Here is a 14,984-nt window from a genome sequence, read left to right on the forward strand (position 1 = left end):
GTCGCAGTGATGCACAAGCATGTATTTTAGTCCATATTGAGTTCGTGTTAGAGGAAGGGTCTCCGGCTTTCATTGCAGTTTATGCTACGTTGAAGAGCTCTAATGTAGAAGTCTCTTTATTCCACATCCAACACTTAGAAAGATCTATCCGAAGTTTGTTACCCCTGGATATAGCAACGTTCACAGCTTCAACTAACACCAGCAAGTGCTCCATCTAGAATTCTTAAACCTAAATGAGTTGATGTTGATACCATTTCAGTTTTATTTGTGTAATCAATATAAATTGTTTACTCTTCTGACTTTTCTTTCTGATGCCATGTTACAAATGCAGCTACACTCCAAGCACGTTAGAGAGAAATTCAGACAAGAACCCTCAAAAGCAAGTTAGAGAGAATCAGAAGGTGGTGGGCCCGGGAAAGCGTATAAAATTGAAGCGAAATGAAACGGGCCTACAGTAATACCGCAAGTGCACGGTCGTCAGATGTAGCTCGTGCAAGTACGGGTAGATCCACAGAGACTGGGGGTGTTTTGTAGTGTTTAGCTATTTTGGGTTCTAGTTGGCTATTGGGCTTTAGGTATCAAAGGGTTGTGGTACCAATGGGTTATGAATACCCTTTGGAACTGTTGGGCTTTATGGGTTTGTTGTAATGATGAAGTGCTTTAGGCCTTGGGCCTTTGAATGATTTTGGAATGAACTGTGAACTAGGCTTTGGCCTTAAACTTAGGCTTGGGCTCAGTGTAGTGAACTGAGCTTGGGATTAAACCTGGGCTTTTGGTATGATTTGGGCCTTAGCTGGAGCTAGGCTTTTTAGTTATGAACATGGGCTTTTAGCCTTTGGTTTCAATGAACTGAACTTGGGCTCAGTGTTGAAGTGAGCTTTGGGCTCAGTTGGCTTGTATGAGGATCTGGGCTTGACAGTGACAGGCCTTAGCTTGGAAAGTGAACTGTGAGCTGGGCTTGATAGAGCTATCAGTTTGGTTTTTGAATGAGTCCACAGTGAACTGGACTGGGCTCTTAATGATCAATGCACTTAGGCCACAGTGAGCTTCAATGGACTAATGGGGAGCAAAACAGAGAAACTAGAAGATCAAAAGATAGCAAAAGAAAGAGAATAAAAGAGAACACAGACAGAGATGAGGAACAGGGAAGAATAGGGAACAATAACTAAAGGATTAACAATGGCAGTGAAACAAACTAACAATGATCATGGGAAAGAAGCAAAAATCAGTGGCAATGAGGCACAAAGGCAGTTAGCCTAAGGCAAGGGAGCAGCAATGAAACAAATGGTAACAGTGGAGGTAAAAGCTAAGGCTTTGAATCCACCCTTGTGACCTAGCCAGATAATGTAGTTCTAGGTTGAATTGAACATCCTATGCATACATCTAGAATGGGAGGAAAATCAGCTTGCTCATTGATATGCCCCTAGTATTGACTGTCTTTTGACAGCACAGTCAATCACAGGCATACCAGAGCACTAATTTCTTCCCATTGCACAAGCAAAACATGCACTAAGGCTTCTAACCTAACATTCAACTACCTAACAGTCCACTAAAGCTTCATCTGAGCCTCAGCTAGTGAGACTTAGCTCATGACTAACATGCTAACACTAACATACATCATACAAGATAATTGAAACATGAATTCAGAAATTAAACATAAACAGAACATGAACATTACACAGTGAATACCAAGAATAGAACATATACAGAACAGCAAAGTTCTGGACACTGGCTAGTCCAGCATACCTTCACATCACACCCACAGTCCCCTTTTTATACCCAGACACCCAAATTAGGGTTTACAGAAAAATTCCCCCAAATCCCCAAATTGAACAGTGACAAAATTAGGGTTTCTCACCTAATTCGACTAATTTAATCATACCCATGTTTCCACTGTTCTTCCTCATGCTCTCCCTAGCAGTAATTAGGGTTTTATCAAACAAACCCTAAATGGACAGAAAAATTAGGGTTAGGGATTTTTCTTACCAAACCTGCGATTTGACGCTTCCCTCTTCAACCCATTCCTCTCCTCGTTCACCAGCTCCATTCCCATGCCTTCAATTGCTTTTCTAGCTTCACTAATTCGTCAACCATTCACCTAGGGTTTCGGCAGGGGAGAAATTGACGAATTAGGGGGCTATAAAGATGGGTAATAGCTGTACGAAGGTAGGGGTGATGATGGTGGAGGTGTGGTGGTGGTAGAGGAGTTGGTGGCGGTGGCAGTGGAGTGGGTAGTGGTGATGATGGAGAAGGTGGTGGTACGGGTTCTGCTGCAGAGAGGGGGGGGAAGAGAAGAAGTCGATGGAGGAAGGAGGGGGTGTTTGGTTAGGGTATAGGTATAGGATACTAGTGTGTTGAGCAGGTGTAGAGGATTTTGATGTTTCGCGAAGCTGGACCGTAGGATTATAGGATGATGGAATGATCCAACAGCGCGATGGAAATGGATGAGGGGAGACCGTAGGATGACGAGATACATCAAAACTGACGGCGAAGATCGAGGTTAGGTGTTGTAGTGTTAAGCGGAAGTATCGAGATTTGATGCGCAGGCAAAGAAGCGACCGTAGGATCTAAATGTGATCTAATCTGAAGGCTTGGAATTTAGGTACTATGGTGTTTTGCAGGGACTTCAGATTTTGATGAACGATGAAGAAGCGACCATTGGATGATGAGATGGATCCGATCTAACGGCTGAGAATGGAGGCGGGTATGGATATAGAAAATGGGTTTGGGTAAGGGTTTTGGGCCTTGGGTATGCCAAGCCCATATCTTCTTTAAGAACAATTCTTCCTTCTTGAGCCCATTCCTAGCTTTTGGACGTGCGCTCCATTCTTTGCGGCTTCCTTGCGTAATTTCTTCCGGCTTTTCACCACTCTTCAGCTCTTTTCCGCTCCGCAAGTCATCCAGACTTTATTTATTACCTAAAAATGCAAAATTAAGTAAGAAAAATATTTATTCTTGAAAACAATGAAAATACAGAATATGGGATAAAATGTAGAATTATGCACAAAAGATGAGTTAAATGCCAAAAAAGGGATAAAATTATACAATATTTGGCACTCATCAAATACCCCCAAACCTGAATTTTACTTGTCCTCAAGTAAAACAAAACTAAGGAAATCCTACCTATACCACTGTCGCTGGTATCTCGAATGCATTTAGCGTATGCACTAAGCCTTTTAAACCACTAAGTGTCCCTAGTGGACGAGTGAAGTCTCGTGAAGGTTTGCTTAGAACGTACCTACAAAGTTCTAGGTCAAAATATAAGCTCAGATTCCATCAAATGTGACATGTGCAAGACAGTTTAAGCTCACAGCAAAATGGAGATGTCAATCTAGCTATCAAAGGCACAATCCTAGCACTGATAACAAATAAAGACATGTGATAAGAGTGTAAAGTGTATCTACACATGTGTAAAGAAATATCTGAAGTTATGACTACTAATCACCAAGAGATAGTTTCTCAGGCTAAGAACCAAGGTCGAAATCTAGCTAGCTGTCCGGACTTTACGAGAATTGTGAATGAGTTGGAGGTATTTCACAATTACTCGCGTTGTACATCAATGGCATACACCCTCCTTGCTTATTACAATGAAACAACAAAATGACTCTTTACATGACTCTTATTTACATTGACTACTCTCTTTTATTTTTGGAACAAGAGAGGATGGAATTGATAAATACTTGATTTTTTTGTATTTTTCTGATTTTTTTTTTTTTCACAAGAACTTGAAATTGATTTTTACATATGGTAGCTCTTTTGATACATAACAAAAAGAAACAAAAAATTACATGACACTTTGCAAGAGGTAGCCCTTTTTGATGCACCCAGTTAAATTCGATGGTTGTCTTTCTTAATGTAACCTCCACCTTCTATCCCAACCAACCAAAGAACAAGCTAGTCAAGTTTCGTTCAGTATTCTAAAGTGATTGGCAATCGTGACTTCCTATCAAACACCTTGAAGATCGAGGCCATACATGTATTGGTAGATCGTGCGCGTGCAAATTTCTTATCACTATGTGAATTGTGCTAGAATCAGGGTGCCTAAATATCTAGACTAAGACTCCTAAAAATTACATATTTGCACAAGAGTCAACATTTCAAGGTAAATGAGCTCCATTTTTGTGATTAATTTTTTTTTTTTTGGAATTTTTAATTTTTTCAAAAAGAAGGAGTTCTTGTTTTCAATTATGGCATATTATCAAAGTATCTACTTTTCACCCCCAAACCTAAACTAAACATTGTCCTCAATGTTTCAAAATATGAACAAAATTATAATACAACATATGAAGAGGATCATGTTGAGTAGAGAAAAAGGAAAGAGAATACCCGATTTCGGCGAAAGCAATATTAGAACTCCGTTATTCAAGGCAAGAATCCAACATATGTCAGCCGAGATCATATTGGATTAGCAAAATATAAACAAAAGGAACAAAAAGGTTTTTAAGAAATTTTATCTACTGGATTATATACAAAAAATTCACCATACACTAACAATCTAAAGAGTTGAGGATCAACCCAAAAGACGAAGTGTTGAAACGTCGATAGTTTCAAACAACTAAAATTGGACTGAAAAGAGAGTGAAAAACCGGATGGATCACCCCCAAACCTATATTTTTCAACAGGTTTACTTTTAAGCACAAAATCTTTCAATTTTAGGGGTGCAGGATTCATAAGGTCTAACTCAAAATGGACTGTGTTTGGGATGGTCAGAGAAATTAATTCCAACTGTGTTTCTTTAAAGATGTTATATTTAGATGCAAAATGGTCCAAAAGGACTTGGGAGGCACACAGTTCCAATCCTAGATTAGGGACTCTCAGAATAGTTGGTTTAAAAATTTTGTGACAAACCAAATCTAGCTTGGGTGGAAAAATCTCAATCTGTGATTTAGGCGAGAAAGTAGGTGCATCTAAGTTATTTTCATTTGTACGATCAATAGTACTAGCACATACTTTCCCTAAATCAGAAACAGGTAAATCATTCACACATTCATGGAACAAAACATCAAGACCTAAATCGGGATCATGATTGTCCAAAGTACTCACATCAACATCAGAAGGGACAGCATCTTGTGATTTAGGCAAGGAATCAGAAACAACTAATTCATTTTCAATTATAGGAACATTAGTGTCTACAGAAGATTCAATTTTTCTTATATCATGCTCATCTTCAATGAACAATTGTACAAGCCCCAAATCAATCTCAAAATCATATGAGTTGCAATGATTATTAGAATTAGAAGAAACAACATTCATGAAGGTCGAGGGCGAGAAGCCATATGTTATTGAACCAAAAGGTTCCATAATGTTTTCATGTTATTCTAACATAACATCATCATCATAATCATCATCATGGTAACATGCATATTGGTCCCTATTAGCAATTGTGGTATCCTTAGTCGACTCATGTTCCTCTAGGTTAGGATCATATTCAACATCATTTACATGAATGGGACTAGACACTTCATTAGGAACAACACACATTTCATCATGAATTTTTTCATTTTGTTTAATAAGCAACATCCGATCTAAACATGCCTGCATTCGTAATTCCAATCTAGCATTATTTTGATCAATGAGTCTGAGATTTTCCATGATAGATTCGTACTTCATAGGGGAACAAAATTCTTCATGTTCGAATTGTGGTGATGGGTGCATGTGTGCATGGTCATTTGGGTTTATAAAAGATTGATCGCAACCTTCAAAGGATTGATTATGGTCCCAATGACTACCAGACTCACAATTTGTGGGCATTTCATAATTTGGATTTTCATGGGACTCTCTAAATTGTCTAGAATCATGCAACATATAACAGTTCTCAACAGGATGGTCTAAACCACCACATAAGGTACATGCATAGATTTCAGGTTGTGTTGGTTGATACATGTGTGAATAGTTATCAGGGTATATGTATTGGGGCTCATGACTATGAAAATGTCCATAACAATCCCTATAACTATTGACATCATGGTCTATGAAGGGCTCATAATGTGGCACATGCCCATAAGCAAGTTCTCTAAGAGTTTTATTTCCATCCCCAGGAGCAGACCAAAATCCAGACATGTTATGTTTATCAAGCAATTACACAATTAAAAAGAGAATAAGGCCCACAATTTTCAGTTATGGGTTTCAAAATTTTGGTTTTAGACTTTAAGGATAAAGCCTATTTGGGAATTTGGTTTAAATGGGAGCAAAAAATTTGGTGGGATAAAAGAAAAAATTTGGTTGTTAATGTGGGAGCAAAATAAAATTTGGTTTTAAAATTTGGGAGCAAAATTTTTTTTTTTTTTTTTATTATTATTATTTTTTTTTTTTAAAGAAAATAAAATTTGGTTTTTGAATGGGAGCAAGCCCACTGTTGGTTTTGTGTTTGCTTTGGCTCAGCTGGTTTGAAAACGTTTGGTGAAACTGAGTCCAAAATCTCGGCCTAGAATTTGGGTACTCGGCCCACTAACGAGTTAACCTAGCGTGATCGGTTACAAGCTCAGCTGGGTTTAAAAACCCAGACTACAAAATACCAGTCCAAATTAAACAAGCTCACAAAAATTAAATACAAGCCCACAAATTAAACAAACAAGCCCACAAAAATTAATTACAAACCCAACAGAAAATAAAAAGCCCAAAAATTGGCTTTAATATTACAAGCCCACAATTAAAAATTGGAAGCCCACAATTCGGGTTCTCTTAAATGGGTTACCTTTTAAGCACAGCCCATCTGCTCTGATATTGTTGCAAAAACCCAGTTGGGATTTGGTTCTTTTCCTTGGTGGCGTCCCAGCAGAGGAAAAACTGGTTCAGAACAGCAGGTCCAACAGCAAATGAAGTGAAGCAGATGTAGATGCAAATGCTATGCAGTGAAATGAAAAAATAGCTAATAAAACTACAAGAAAAACACAGCACCAGTCCCCGGCAACGGCGCCAAAAACTTGGTGGGCCCGGGAAAGCGTATAAAATTGAAGCGAAATGAAACGGGCCTACAGTAATACCGCAAGTGCACGGTCGTCAGATGTAGCTCGTGCAAGTACGGGTCGATCCACAGAGACTGGGGGTGTTTTGTAGTGTTTAGCTATTTTGGGTTCTAGTTGGCTATTGGGCTTTAGGTATCAAAGGGTTGTGGTACCAATGGGTTATGAATACCCTTTGGAACTGTTGGGCTTTATGGGTTTGTTGTAATGATGAAGTGCTTTAGGCCTTGGGCCTTTGAATGATTTTGGAATGAACTGTGAACTAGGCTTTGGCCTTAAACTTAGGCTTGGGCTCAGTGTAGTGAACTGAGCTTGGGATTAAACCTGGGCTTTTGGTATGATTTGGGCCTTAGCTGGAGCTAGGATTTTTAGCTATGAACCTGGGCTTTTAGCCTTTGGTTTCAATGAACTGAACTTGGGCTCAGTGTTGAAGTGAGCTTTGGGCTCAGTTGGCTTGTATGAGGATCTGGGCTTGACAGTGACAGGCCTTAGCTTGGAAAGTGAACTGTGAGCTGGGCTTGATAGAGCTATCAGTTTGGTTTTTGAATGAGTCCACAGTGAACTGGACTGGGCTCTTAATGATCAATGCACTTAGGCCACAGTGAGCTTCAATGGACTAATGGGGAGCAAAACAGAGAAACTAGAAGATCAAAAGATAGCAAAAGAAAGAGAATAAAAGAGAACACAGACAGAGATGAGGAACAGGGAAGAATAGGGAACAATAACTAAAGGATTAACAATGGCAGTGAAACAAACTAACAATGATCATGGGAAAGAAGCAAAAATCAGTGGCAATGAGGCACAAAGGCAGTTAGCCTAAGGCAAGGGAGCAGCAATGAAACAAATGGTAACAGTGGAGGTAAAAGCTAAGGCTTTGAATCCACCCTTGTGACCTAGCCAGATAATGTAGTTCTAGGTTGAATTGAACATCCTATGCATACATCTAGAATGGGAGGAAAATCAGCTTGCTCATTGATATGCCCCTAGTATTGACTGTCTTTTGACAGCACAGTCAATCACAGGCATACCAGAGCACTAATTTCTTCCCATTGCACAAGCAAAACATGCACTAAGGCTTCTAACCTAACATTCAACTACCTAACAGTCCACTAAAGCTTCATCTGAGCCTCAGCTAGTGAGACTTAGCTCATGACTAACATGCTAACACTAACATACATCATACAAGATAATTGAAACATGAATTCAGAAATTAAACATAAACAGAACATGAACATTACACAGTGAATACCAAGAATAGAACATATACAGAACAGCAAAGTTCTGGACACTGGCTAGTCCAGCATACCTTCACATCACACCCACAGTCCCCTTTTTATACCCAGACACCCAAATTAGGGTTTACAGAAAAATTCCCCCAAATCCCCAAATTGAACAGTGACAAAATTAGGGTTTCTCACCTAATTCGACTAATTTAATCATACCCATGTTTCCACTGTTCTTCCTCATGCTCTCCCTAGCAGTAATTAGGGTTTTATCAAACAAACCCTAAATGGACAGAAAAATTAGGGTTAGGGATTTTTCTTACCAAACCTGCGATTTGACGCTTCCCTCTTCAACCCATTCCTCTCCTCGTTCACCAGCTCCATTCCCATGCCTTCAATTGCTTTTCTAGCTTCACTAATTCGTCAACCATTCACCTAGGGTTTCGGCAGGGGAGAAATTGACGAATTAGGGGGCTATAAAGATGGGTAATAGCTGTACGAAGGTAGGGGTGATGATGGTGGAGGTGTGGTGGTGGTAGAGGAGTTGGTGGCGGTGGCAGTGGAGTGGGTAGTGGTGATGATGGAGAAGGTGGTGGTACGGGTTCTGCTGCAGAGAGGGGGGGGGGGAAGAGAAGAAGTCGATGGAGGAAGGAGGGGGCGTTTGGTTAGGGTATAGGTATAGGATACTAGTGTGTTGAGCAGGTGTAGAGGATTTTGATGTTTCGCGAAGCTGGACCGTAGGATTATAGGATGATGGAATGATCCAACAGCGCGATGGAAATGGATGAGGGGAGACCGTAGGATGACGAGATACATCAAAACTGACGGCGAAGATCGAGGTTAGGTGTGTTGTAGTGTTAAGCGGAAGTATCGAGATTTGATGCGCAGGCAAAGAAGCGACCGTAGGATCTAAATGTGATCTAATCTGAAGGCTTGGAATTTAGGTACTATGGTGTTTTGCAGGGACTTCAGATTTTGATGAACGATGAAGAAGCGACCATTGGATGATGAGATGGATCGATCTAACGGCTGAGAATGGAGGCGGGTATGGATATAGAAAATGGGTTTGGGTAGGGTTTTGGGCCTTGGGTATGCCAAGCCCATATCTTCTTTAAGAACAATTCTTCCTTCTTGAGCCCATTCCTAGCTTTTTGGACGTGCGCTCCATTCTTTGCGGCTTCCTTGCGTAATTTCTTCCGGCTTTTCACCACTCTTCAGCTCTTTTCCGCTCCGCAAGTCATCCAGACTTTATTTATTACCTAAAAATGCAAAATTAAGTAAGAAAAATATTTATTCTTGAAAACAATGAAAATACAGAATATGGGATAAAATGTAGAATTACTGCACAAAAGATGAGTTAAATGCCAACAAAAAGGGATAAAATTATACAATATTTGGCACTCATCAGAAGGTAAGTGCATGTTTGCCACACTCCATTGTTAATACTGGGTGTATTTTGTCCACTTTATTCTTAAAACTGCTATTGCTAGCAGTCTGATGTAAAATTTCCTTTTTCAGATGAACGGCTCAGGCTTCACAGGCCTGATTCGCAGATATATATGCTCAGGCTTCCGCTTCATAATATCACTGAGATAGTCATTCAAGTGCTACCCCTGCAAAAAAAATGGTAATGAAGACCCCCCGCAAAATCACAAACTGATCTGTAAGACCTAAGGCGAACAACTTTCCTCCCATCACATCAAGATAAAGTGATTTTTCACGGTCGATGAGGTACAATAAACCGTAAACGGGTGCAAAATACTGGGAGGTTTATCCTTAAACTAATTCACGTTCATGGTAAATACTTCGGTATTAGTTGAATTGATCTACATCACTTTTCTTTATGTAGGAGTTGTAGGAAGCAGCTACCTACAATAGCTGTGAGCGCGAACAGATTTATTGGTTTGTTGGTCTTTGCATCTCAATATATCCAGGTAACAACATGTAACATAAATATGGATTCATTTTCTGCCATTAACAAAGCTCCATTATCCTAAAAAAAAGGAAACATAATGTTTTTAAGCTCATTGTTTCATGTTCATCAGTTGGGAAATAAAACTCAATTATTTCTTTCAAATCCTGTTTAAATATTTTATGGATAGTTTCTTAGAACACAACTGTTTTAATATTCAGAGTTCTTATCGTTTGCGTAGTGTTAGGTAACATCTTAGTCGTGATTTCTAGACCTAGATTTTTTAAATCCTATGTAGTACAAGCGCAACGAGTATGTCAGAAATCAATCTCTTTAAAAAAAAAATTGTTTTTGGTTTTTTTCAATAACCAAGGGTTTTTATTTTTGCCCTAATGTAATGAATATGTAGGGGCCAGTGATAAATGCCAGAAAGAGAGAAGAAAGATAATTGATGGGGTTGATTTCCAACATGTTCCCTTTAATGAATACAAGCAGAACATGCAGTCAATAGTCTCCTTCATTAAGGTCCTACTTCGCTCCCTCTGTATCTACAATTATTTCGCTGTCCGACAGTCACTCATGAGATGGTACGCATGTGGTGTTGCTGTATGCTTCTTGATACATCTATCTCTTCTCTGACTATAATTTTGGTGTTGCAGTATGCTTCTTGATACCTCTATCTCTTCTTGATAGAATATGTACATATTTGATGGTTCTTTCTCACATGGTAGGAATAATAAAACTCTGGCAGACGAGGAAAAATATACTTTTGTTGGATTACACATTCAGACAACATTAATTGCTACAATATAATGAGTTAACGTTTTTTTTACCCATTTTCCATGTTGTGCAACAGTATGATGCAGTGGGAGACTTATTTTTGGGATTATAATCAAAATCTATTGATTTTTCTAGATAAGAAAGCTTAAAATGGGAAATGTTTCGTGACAAGGAGGTAATGGGACCGTGGATGCCGAGGAAGCGTGATATTGGGGATTCTATGACTTTGACTAATATCTATCAGGTGCTTCACTTTCTTATATTTTGTTTTGTTAATGCACAAAATTTAGGAATGTGTGATTATTTAGGCGGGAGGTGCGAACTGTGAGTATTTGTCATCGCTTTTGTTCTGAGAAGTTTCTAACCATCTATTTCCAGCTAATATTACTTTCTTATATGCAAGAAACCACTGGAATTTCAAAACTTTCAATGTATTACTATTAATCCATGTATAGCTTACATGGTGTGTCTGAAAGTATCACATAACTTCCACATCAACTTGATATGTCAATGAGAATTAATATTGTTTTATTACACAAATCTTGAAGCTTTCCTGGTATAGCATCAAATTTCATTTACTTAAAAACGAGAGCTATTCACACATCTTTCAGTTGGCTTTGCTTCTTTAAAATCTATCTTTGGGTACCAAAAATAGTGAAGTTTTTATAATATCTTGGCACTTCAAATCGGGTCTTTAATACCTTGTTGTCTTGCCACGATTAGCACATCACCTTAATGATTGTATATTATTCTCCGCTCCACAGCCATGAGCCTTTTAATACCTTGCATTCTTGCCACGACTAGCACATCACCTTAATGACTGTATATTATTCTCCCCTCCACAGTCAAGAAGTATTTGTCCCTGTTGCTCCTCTTTTGCATTTCAAATGCACATAATAAATGCACATAGTGTTTACGTAATTTATAGGAAAGCATGTTAATATATTACAGTATCCGTGGAGATTTTTTGTATGTATTCCCTACTCAATAGATAGTAATGCTCAGTTTGGGATTTTCTATTGGTATTTAGGATTTGCTTCTTATGTTTCTTAAATAAATTTCCAACGTTCTAGGCATGTATCTTAATCAGTTGAGTACTAAATAGTTGGGGTTAACGAAGGACTTCTTTAGAATGTATTCCCTTTTGTAAGGTCTTAATTTGGCATAATGATCCGCAATTTCGTGAGTTCATCATGATGTTCATACCCCTTACTATAGGTTGCACTATTTAGAGGAGTTAAACAATCTTGATGCTTCTGAAAAATCATTTAGTGGATTGGAATAATACTCACTTTATAGAATCTATAATTTTATTTGAAATTATAAATTATTATAAAAGCTTATTTTTGGATTTTAAAATTTTATCCATCTTTGTAGGATCTATCATAGGTGCATTCTAAGGATGAGAAACGGGTGTTGCGTTAGCATGTTGAAGTCTGTTGTCCAGTCTGAAGAGTTCCTTACAAACTCTAAAAGTTGTGTAAAAAAGTGGATGCTGCATTTCTCAGCTTAGTTTGGTTTTGACTCTTTTCACAGTTGGTTACTAACATTTTTGGGTCTGATTTGTTCTTTTTTGATTTATTGAATGGATGTTTGAGAAGTTTTTTGGGTCCTAATTTTCTTCCCTTTTGGTATGTCAGCTTGATATAGCTATAATGCCCCGCATCTCCTGTTTGACTACATAAATCATCTGAAGAACCCAAGGGAAATACTTGAAGAGGCCGAGAATGCATATGAAGCAGGGTTATAGACTTAAGATCATGATATAGAGACAAACGATATAGACTTTAAGAACATGCATGATGTTAGGGTTATATGTGCATACGAAGCAGGGTGTCAGGTACACTCTCTTCTGGCTATCCCTTCATGAGCAAACAATTGGAATTGTTTTTGTTGTCTTAGCTCAAATGGCAGAACATATGGTGTTTACCATGTAGTTGTGGGTTCGACTCCCACAGATAGCATAGCTGTATGACTAAGACAAAACGGTACATGCATTCTGATACCCGTACAGAGATATAACGCGACATAGGCATACATATAAAAAACTTTTCATCTCTATATTATAGATATGGCGCGACATAGGCATACCTGTAGAAAACTTTTCATTTCTGTATTTTCTCTATCAAACAAAAACCAATATTGTTTTCTCAGCACTTCGTTCAAAAGAGAATATGTTGGAAGTTGATTGCGCATTACACTTAAGTTATTTGAAGATTTTTGCGAGAAGATGATTGCATTTTCATAGGACCTCTGAGTTCGTCTGTAAATAAGATCAATTAGCTGGAACAATAATTGTGATGAAAATAAATTATAGTGGAACCTGCAAGTAAATTAGTTATTATTAGTTTGAAGGTACTTTTAAATCTATTTGAGCTCTTTTAAATTATAGATGAAAATAAATATATTTGTGCTCATAAGTTTTCTCAAATCAGTCTGTTAGATATGGGATGCAATTCCAAATCGTACCGAGAATTCAAAAAGAATTTCCTTTCATAAGAATGAAAAATGGATTTTGGTATATGAGCGAGCCTTGAGATTACGAATCTTCGCTTTTTATTCTCGTAACTTATAGTTGTTTAGTTACTACTACAGAAGTTGTTTTTTGACTTCGAAAAGCAAAAAAGTTAGAAATTAGTTTGGGTGCAGAATTTCAGAATGACTTTTAAAAGCAAAACATTCAACTTTTTATGAAGCAAAAACATTTTGCTTCTGACTACTGCTTCTGCTACCTAAAGAGGCTATTAAGGCCCAAGACCTACGCACGTATGCGTTTGTGTGATATGATAAGAAAAAATGAGGTTAACATTGCATAAAGTAATGTTCTCACGCGATATGCATCAGAGATACTACATAGATGTAGGCATTAGACGTACTACATAGATATAGAATTGAGGTAACTGTGAAATCGCCTAGACATTCATAATAACATATACACGAATTTTAAATTTTAAATTTTTAGTTTTCTTTTTATACTCTGCCTCACATGAAACCTCAAGTTAGATATGTCGTATGAATGTTGAAAAATGGATTATGGTGTTGCATGATTTATCGACGCTATACAATATTTATTTAAATTTACTAATGGAATATCGTATCAAATTTTTGGATGTGTACCGTTATACGATGTCTCATTTATATTTTGTGAGAATGAAAAATTTCAAATGAAAGATAAAGAAATGTAGCTTTTAAAAATATTTTTCATTTGAGTGACAATCTTTGTTGCATTGTTTTACTGATTGCGTTTAATTGAGAGCGGGAAATGCAACAACTACAAGATTATTGAAGTCATATAAACTGTGTTTGTGTTTGATCAAGTAAAATTACACATAGTGTGAGTATAATATACAGGGAGAAAATTAAAATAAGATAGACCAAATAAGGGATGATACCTTTGATTATATGCGGCTAAAATCTGGAAAAGTTATCAGACACTTCTATAAATATATCCCCTACTTATAAATAGCCATTTAAATAATTAATTTAATAAATATATCAATTTAATAAATCACCATTTGAGAAGAAGCAAATAAGACCTTACTAGGAAACTGAAAATGCAGCGTCATATGTTATTATTTTGTAGATCTTAATAAATTTATGATAATAGATTAATCAACTGGTCTGTAAAATAATAACAACCTACTCCCAATATACATTTTAGGGTTTTCTGGTAATTGATGTAAATATTGTGTTCTTGCCACTTAGGACTCATGGTCCCACTGTTGAGACAAAAAATTGTGAAAATTTGCATCCACCCTACAGAAGTATATAATTCATCACATAAACCGCTTCAACAAATTTTGGCTACAACGAATGCGCCGATTGTGGTTTCATATTATATCTACTATATGAATTGTCTTCCTCCACTGTTTGTTTCATTTTGTTTAATATCCAATCAATTTGGAAATATCAACAATCATTCTCGGTCTGAAATTGACTATCTTATTATCATCAATCATTCATAGCTGATAGATCGAGATCAATCATTTTCTCATGTGAATGATATTCTTCATATGCTTAATAAGGAATGTACAAAGACCAGAAGCACGTGTTGTCACATAGAAAATTGATGAGATTGTAATTGATGCTCATTGTAGGTAGATGTTG

General features: G+C 37.5%; 1 long non-coding RNA gene across 1 annotated transcript; it reads left to right on the forward strand.

Annotated features, from left to right (window-relative positions):
* The first annotated feature begins 9,916 nt into the window (after positions 1 to 9,916).
* LOC113334325 lies at positions 9,917 to 11,080 on the forward strand. Its single transcript, XR_003352709.1, has 4 exons — positions 9,917 to 9,953; positions 10,035 to 10,119; positions 10,507 to 10,622; positions 11,013 to 11,080. It is a non-coding gene; the product is annotated as an uncharacterized LOC113334325 (long non-coding RNA).
* The last annotated feature ends 3,904 nt before the right edge of the window (positions 11,081 to 14,984 follow it).

The sequence above is a fragment of the Papaver somniferum genome, chromosome 1 (assembly GCF_003573695.1).
Source record: "Papaver somniferum cultivar HN1 chromosome 1, ASM357369v1, whole genome shotgun sequence".
NCBI classification, from domain to species: Eukaryota; Viridiplantae; Streptophyta; class Magnoliopsida; order Ranunculales; family Papaveraceae; genus Papaver; species Papaver somniferum.